Below are 8,139 nucleotides of genomic sequence, written 5' to 3'. Positions count from 1 at the left end.
GCAAGATTTTTTACTTTGTTTTCAGGTGGTATATCTTTTGAATTTTGGATAAATTGCTATTTTATTCAGCCTTAACTGGTTAACAAATATTCAAATTTTTGATTAAAATGTGGTTGCTTCTAACCTGCTCAGTTTGCTTTTCTTTTGAAGTTTTTTTATGGCAATGGGAAAATGAGAAAACAGGCTAAGAATTGACTCTACTAACTTGACCTCAATACAAAATACAATTCATGTTTGTTTTGAAGCTGGAACACTAATAAAAAATTAAATTAAATAATCAGTTAGGAAGCTGACACTTCACATAAAGGCTTACTCAACATATAAAACTGCCCTTGATTAATTTGGCAACAAAATTAAATGATATACAAATATCTTCTTTCAATATGGAAATTATTTAGGGCCAGTTTATTAAGCTTGTCCCTGGTTTCCTGCCATCTAAAATACACCAAATGTTCAAAATTTAAGTGATCATGAGTTAAGAATCAACATGCATCTACCCTGTTATTCCCAGAGTTCACTTTGGAAAACAGACAATCTGATTAAAGGTCTTTATTGTAGACCTAAGTGCTCTGTAAAGTCACCTAAGTGTTCTGTAACTGAAAGCAAGTATCACAACACTGTTATTTGCCTTGTGACTTTCATTAGAGAGAGAAACAATCCCAAGTGTCAGACTTATTTTTTTAATTCTCTGAGAAGTTACAAGTATTAGGCTTACAGATAAGCTAGAGGTATAAATTACTGTTAAGAATGAGCCTCCGCCCTTCAGTACTTTATTGGACAGAAGTGTTTATCAGGATCACAAATCCTATTCCAAGTTGGATATGCATTCAGTCACGCCGCCATTCTTAAAGCTTGATCTTTTTAGAACCTGGGATTTTGATGACCTTTCCTGAAGTCATCAATCTGATTGACATTCCTGGTTCTCACTGTTAGTTAGAACCCAACCCCCTTCCTGTTACTCCAGTGGAGTAACAGAGGGCACTGCCACTGTCCTATGAGTAAAACTGCACATCTGTGGTGTCCCCACTGGCATACAAGGTTCAAATCTGCATTTCCTCTTTATTTCTTCTCAGAGTGCTGCTCGCCTCTTTTAAGCGTTAGCAGTTAATGCATTCACAGCTTTAGGCTCTGCCCTGAACTTTTTTTCGAAGTAAATTTCCATAAACCATCATACATCTGTGTTTATGAAGTATGCCAAATAGGCTCCAAAACAAAGAGCTGGGTTCAGTGGATTCTCGTGGTTTAAAACTCAAGGAAACCAAGAACTTTCTATGAAAAAAGACTGTGATGTCCCCTAAGAGGGCCACTGGCTGACAACCCTGCATCACCTGAAATCCTCTGTTACCAGCTACTCTGGTTGCCTTTTGGCTTCCAAGGAAGGAGCACACCCTTCCGCCTAGCTTGTCATCTTTCAGGCCCTTTTCCAGCAAACAGTTGGTCAGGTGAGAATTATGGTGGGCACCAATTTAATCTGTGTCATCAGCAAGGAGACAAATATTAACAGCCTAAGGATAATTGATTTCTGAAGCAATGTGATCCTTATGAACTCTTCAAAGTTCTACAAATCAGAAGATTCTCTAGCACTGCTTGCCATGTCAATATTTAAAATCTTGCAACACCAAGTGCATGCACAGTGAGTCCAGCATCCCCTGGGAGCTTGTTGGAAATACAGATTCTCAGACTCTGCCCGAGACCTACTCAGGAATCTGCATTCCAGCCAGATCCCTGGGGTATCCATATGCAGTTTAAGCTCAGTTTTGAGAACCAGGACCAGTTGTTAACACACTTACACTTTCCCTTCTCACTGATCATAGATCAGATACTATGATTAAAAAGAATTAGTAAAAGAACATGTATATTCCAGAGCTTTCAAAGAAGACATGTTTTCAATCATCTATTAAGGAATGAACTTTGTAAATAAATGTATATTTGAACATATCGCATATTCAATCAACAAGGAAGTCCAGCTGATGGCACTGCAGTCCAGGGGTCTGAGAGGCTGGCAGTGCCGAGGTGACGGCAGGGTAAATGGTACCATCCCTGGCTCCAGTGAGAGCTCCTTCCTCAATGGAGCAAGGCATCTGTACAGTACTAATTGTACGATTTTGAGCAAGTTATTTTTTGCCTCTAAACTCAGTCTCTGGATTATGACCTTACTCCTTTAAATTAAGGAATCATATTACTTATCCTGCAAGATTGTAGGAATTAAGCAAGCTCTAACATGTAAGGGCCACCCCTGGTGGCACAGGTGGTTGAGTGCAGTGCTGTGAAGCTGTCTGCAGCTTCTGTAGCGCCTGTTCAATCTCGGCTGGCTGGTGAGGGTCCCACATGGCACAGCAGATTTCTCCTGTCACTCCTGCTGCTCCCCTCAGCAGTGTATTTCATCAGTCTGCCTGTTCTGTTCCCCGCTCTGTCTCTGGTGAATCCTCTCACCCTCCCGCATATCTGGCCTATACCTGGTTCTTGTATAAATAAATAAATCTTAAAAAATTAAATAAATAAATAAATAAATCTTAAAAAAAAAAACATGTAAAAAGAAAATTTACCAACGATTATTAGGTATCGTTATGCAGTATAAACTGTTTAATGGTGCTTTGGCTAATGGTCCTGTTCATGACAGAGAAGTAGAGTTAGTGCCATGGGCAATTAGTGAAGTCATTGGCTAATTCAAATGAATGATTGCTTTTTTGCAAGTTCACTGATAACTAGTTGACAGGTCACTGGAGATAATGAAGAAATCTGTGCTTGCATTTCAAAGGTATGTTTACTTTTCACAAGGTTTCTTTCGTAGGTATTTGGTATCTGTATCAGTTTTTAGTCACTTGTGGGTTTTTATAGTGGCCCATGCTGTACAGATAGCTTCCCTAGACATCTATAAATCTATTAAGCTTCTCCCTAAAAGAGTTTTGTAATACTATTGAGAAAATACGACCAAATAAAAAGCCTGGGACAGGGTAGGTGAATGGATACATGGATGGATGGATGGATGGACAGACAGGATGGAAAATCCATGTATGTCTCACTGGTTTATAGACCTCTATCCCAAATGAATGCAATCCTAAGGTAATTATGTCTCTTTCCCTTTTTGGTTAGGTCTGGATTATGCCCTTAAATTGCCGTAGCTTTATAGTTTTATGAAATACTTAGAACAATAACTAGTCATATCTGGATACATAACACATGGAAAGCCCACTAAAGACTATTTCAGAGTAGGGCCTCCCTGGTGGCCCAAGGGGTTAGCATCAGCACTGTGAAGCTGTCTGCAACTACTTCAGCACAAGTTCAAATACATGACCATATGAGAATTCTCGGTATGTGGGCCACTACATGTAATCCTGGACTGTTCCAAGAAGGCTTGTCTGCTTGTCTTTGTCTCCCAAGTCTGAAAGTTGTCAGCTTAAAGTTGAATCCTCTCCTTCTGGCTTTGTGAAGACCCTCACTCTCTACCTAATACCACCTTAAAGCAGACCTTCTAGAAATCTCTTACTAAAGATGGCATCTTGGCCTTCCTGTTGGCCTATGGGTTAAGTCTCAGCAGCATCACGGGCTACAGCCTGAATTAGATTCCAGGCCAGGGAGCTGACCCACATGGCACAGCAGACCTCTCCTGTCCCTCCTGATGCTCCCCTGAGCATTGTATTTCTATAAATTCAACTGTTCTGCTCCCCACTCTGTCTTGGTGAATCCTCTCCCCCCTCCCTCCAACTCTAGCCCACACCCCAGTTTTTCTATGCAAAAACTAAAAAAACATAAAAAATGAAATAGATGGTGTCTCGCCTGTCCCAACCCCAGCGCCTACCTTCTGTGAGCCTTACCCTGCTGTGTGCTCTGCAAAGCCATTACCACCACCAACATCTTAAATATTAGTGTATCTACTTTTTAAAACTATCTGTCTCTTCTATCAAAATAGAAAATCCATCCAAACAGGACTCTTGGTCCTTGTCATTTCTATCTCCCCCATGCCTAGATTAAGGACTGGCATGGAAAAGGTACCACAAGTTTTTATGGATCCAATGAAATGTATTAATACTCTCACCAAAACACCTTTAGAAGTCAGAGGTGAAGTCACAGGTCAAGGTAGGGACCTTCCAAAAGGGAGGGCACATGCTTATCTGAAGCAGCAACCACTCCTTGTCCCAGCAAACTTGACAGGAGAGGTGTTTCCAGAGAAACAGGTGTCTGGAGGCTGGAAATCCAAGATGAGGGTGCCAGAACTGTCACGTTCTGGCAAAGCTTTGTTGTGTTTGCAAACTGCAAGCTCTCTGTCTTCTCAGGGTAGAAGGGTCAGGAAGCTTGTTTGGTCTCTCTAATCATGCATGTATTCATGTTCTAGTCCCATTCTGGATGGCTCCACCATCCAAGCACCTCCCAGAGACCCCACCTGCCAACTCCATCAAGTGAGAGGTTTTAGCATCTGAATCTGGGAGACATTCCACTGATAGCAAAGCCATGTTGGAAATAGAGTAAGTAAGCGGTTAAAGTATTCAAAAATTTAGGATGTTCACATAAATCAATAAACTGTAATTATTCCCTTACACTTGCCTGGAGTCTTTTTTTTTTTTTTCTTTTTTTTTAGGGAGCTTCAATTGGTATCTAACACTATTATTTTTGGGTGTGCAAGATAATAATTTGATATAAATATATAGTACAAAATGGTCACTAGTGTAGATCACGTTCATCATCCCCCAGTTACATATATTTGGCCTCACCTTTCTTAACCCTGGAGTCCCCGACCTGGGGAGACTTTGGAGAGGATATTTGGTGGGGTGATGGCGTTATGTCCTGCCAGGCAGGCCTCCCTTCTTTCACACACGGTGTTACTAGATCATGAAAAGCAGCTACCTCTGGAATGAGTGAAAGTAGTTTGTTCTCAGATATTTACACCACAGTGTAACTGAGTTAACTCGTTGTTGCCCTGAGAAGCCCTGGAGAGAAAAGCATTGGAGACCTAGGTTGGAGGACCAAGGATGAAGAAAGACCAGTGTGTGTGTGTTTGGGGGTTGTGAGGACTCACGAGTTGGGGTGAAGTGGGATCCCTGCAAGACAGTCTCTCCCTTGCCAGATTAACTGGCATATCCAGTGGCTGACACGCGGGGACACTCAGGAAACGTTTCCAGAAGGCTCCGCGCCAGGCCCCGAGGAGCGGGCTGTGTGAGCAAGTGGAAGCACCAGGGGAAGCTGAGGCAGCGTCTCACAGCCCACGGGTGAAGAACAGCGCATCCTCCAGGGGAACCACTTCTGGGGGGTGGGAACCGCAGCAGACCTCAGGGGGCGTAGGGGTTGCTCCCTGGCAGCTGGAAGCTCCTGCAGTGGCGCCCCCCGGGGCTGAGCCTGCAGGGACTGGAGTGAGGGGTTTGGCAGGGGAGTCTTGGGGCCATGGGAACCGGGTCCCCACGCGCGAAGGCCGTACCCCAGGCAGGAGGAGGAGGAGGGGAGAGGGACTCTGAAAGCCCCCTTTGACCAGGCCCTGGGAGTCTGCAGGCGCCCTTCAGTTTTGGGGCTCGGGTTTGCAGGGCGCCCTCTGGTCACAGAGTGTGGCCAGTGCTGCAGAGCGCGCTCCTGAGAACTGGGGCGCAGCAGCAGGAGCAGCAGCGAAGGGGCGTTTTTTGTTTTTGTTTTTCTTTTAGATTTTTTTATTTTAACATGTATCCTATTTTACACCTTTTGGACCATATTTGCTCCCCCCACCCCCTCAGGTGTAGTCCCCACAGAGTTTCCTTCCCCAATGCACCTGGGCACCATCACCACAGCCCCTTGTGCGCCTCCCTCCCTCTGGACCCTCTCCCTCCTGCTCCCCTGCAGGATGTCTGTGGTTTATCAGTGTCTGTTTTTGCTTTGCTGTGTTTTGTATGATTATTTTTTTACACTGATGTCTTATAGGGTTCCCCTACATTCCTGCTGTAAGTGAAACCATCCGATATTTTTCTTTTTCCTTCTGGCTTATTTCACTGAGCATCATTCCTTCCAGCTCCATCCACGTTGCTGCGAAGGGCACGAGTTTATCTTTTTTGATTGCTGAATAATATTCCACTGTGTATATACACCACATCTTCTTGATCCAGTCATCTATTTTTTGGGTTGTTTCCAGGTTTTGCCTATTGTAAATAGTGCTGCGGTAACCATAGGGGCACAGGTTTTCTTTTGAATCAATGTTTTTGTGTCCTTTGGGAAGATCCCTAGGAGTGGAATTGCCGCGTCCTATGGTAGCTCCATTTTTGTGGACTGAGGAACCACCAGACAGCTCTCCACAGTGGTTGGACCTGTTTGCACTCCCACCAGCAGCGTAGGGGAATTCCTTTTTCACCACATCCTCGCCAACATTTGCTGTTGCTTGTTCTCTTGATAAGTGCCATTCTCACTGGTGTAAGGCGGAGTCTCACTGTGGATTTGATTTGCATTTCCCTGATTATCAGCAAATGGCGGAATGGCATATGAAAAAATGTTCAACATCCCTGATACGCGGGGGCGTTTTTTTAAAAAAGATTTATTTATGCATACAAGAACTGGGATACAGGCCAGAGGTGCAGGGAGTGAGAGGATTCACCAAAGACAGAGCCGGGAACACAACAGGCAGATCCACTGAAATACACTGCTGAGGGGACAGCAGGCGAGACAGGAGAGGCCTGCCGCGCCATGTGGGTAGCTCCCTGGCCAGTCGGGGATCGAACTCATGCTGCAGAGGCTGTGGATTGCTTCACTGTGTGGTGCTTAACCCCTTACACCACCAGGGAGACCCTCGAGTGCGTTTTCCTCAGGGCCAACTTGGCTGAGTGCAGCACCCCGAGCCTGGGCGGTGCACGGAGCCCCGCCCGATGCTCCTGTCCAGGAGTCAGTGCACCTTTCGCTTTCGCTTTTGCCCCAGAACCTCCCAGCACCAGGACAGAGAAGGTTGAGAGCTCCTGCCCCGCGAAGCCTGCAGGAAAGGTAACTCGCGCCCCCATCATGCTGCCTGCTCACTGCGCCCGCCAGGCCACCTCCTGCCTGGCCGCGCGCTCCCAGCCCGGCCCCCGCCCCGCCTGCCCCGCTGCGCGTGGCTGCTCTGTGGGTCCTGAGCAGCATCTGTCCGGGCAAGCCCTGAAGGTCCTTGAAGAAACTTTGGGGAGAGGGTTGTCTGCGCCTCCTGGCTTTGCTTGCTTTGCTGTGCTCATCTTTCCTGCAGGCCAGCGAGCTTGGGACACTCCCTACTCCTGGGGATTTGGAAAGAAGGCGGGTGGATGTAGACTGGGGGCTGGCACAGGCGCTTCAGTTCCCAGCTAATAGTCAGGGTTCCCATCAGATGGGCTGGGGTTCAGTTCCCCAAGTCCCCTGCTTGTCAGCCTTGGGCCCTGGCCCTGTCTTTGCCTCCTCTGTTCAATGGGGAAAACTGTGATCCCTGGCGAAGGTCCTGCAGGCGTGAGGGAGGTGACTTTGGTGCAGAGCATGCCCAGGCCCCGGCTTGGGGCTCCCGGCCCTCCCTGTTGGGGTACCCCACGGGGACTCTTGACGTGGGGTCAAGAGTGGAAGTAGAAGTGGAAAAGGGCAGGCAGCCTTACAAAGCCCTTCTTGTGTTCAGCTTTACCATTTATGGGGCAGTAATGTCACTTGTCGAATCCATTCATCCAGGAAGTGAGCCCCAAGACTTTCCCTGCACCTCCTGCAGGGCTGTCTACAAGCGCCCTAACCTTTGCCTCCCTGCAGGCTATTTCCTCCTCCAGGACTGAGCCTGTCTTCCCTATCAGGTACCAGGGCCAATATTGGCACTGCAGCCCTCCGCCTAGTTCAGAGTCCACCCCTGCCCCTTCTTAGCGGTGTGGTAGGGTCTCTTATCTCTTTGAAGAAACGGAAGTTCCTCTTCCCCGAAATGCAGAGCACAGGCCCAGGGTTCAGGCAATGGCCAGGAGCATCAGGGAACGGGAGTTAAGTGACCAGCAGAACCCCCTCCTCCTTCAAGTGCTACCTACAGTGGACAAGCCCACCTCCCCTGCTTCTCTTCCACCTCCTTAGGGAGAATGTCTTTACGGCGCAGAAGAGAGCATTCGGGGGGCCTGTTGCCCACCCTTGCTGTCAAGTGTCACTTACAGTTGGCCACATCCCTGAAACCAACCAGCCAGCATTGGGGGTGGTTAGATGAATCCCTGAATATGGAACCAATGAGTAGAA

Source organism: Talpa europaea (genome assembly GCF_964194135.1).
Source record: "Talpa europaea genome assembly, chromosome: 10".
NCBI lineage: Eukaryota > Metazoa > Chordata > Mammalia > Eulipotyphla > Talpidae > Talpa > Talpa europaea.
Note: the sequence above shows the minus strand (reverse complement) of the source record.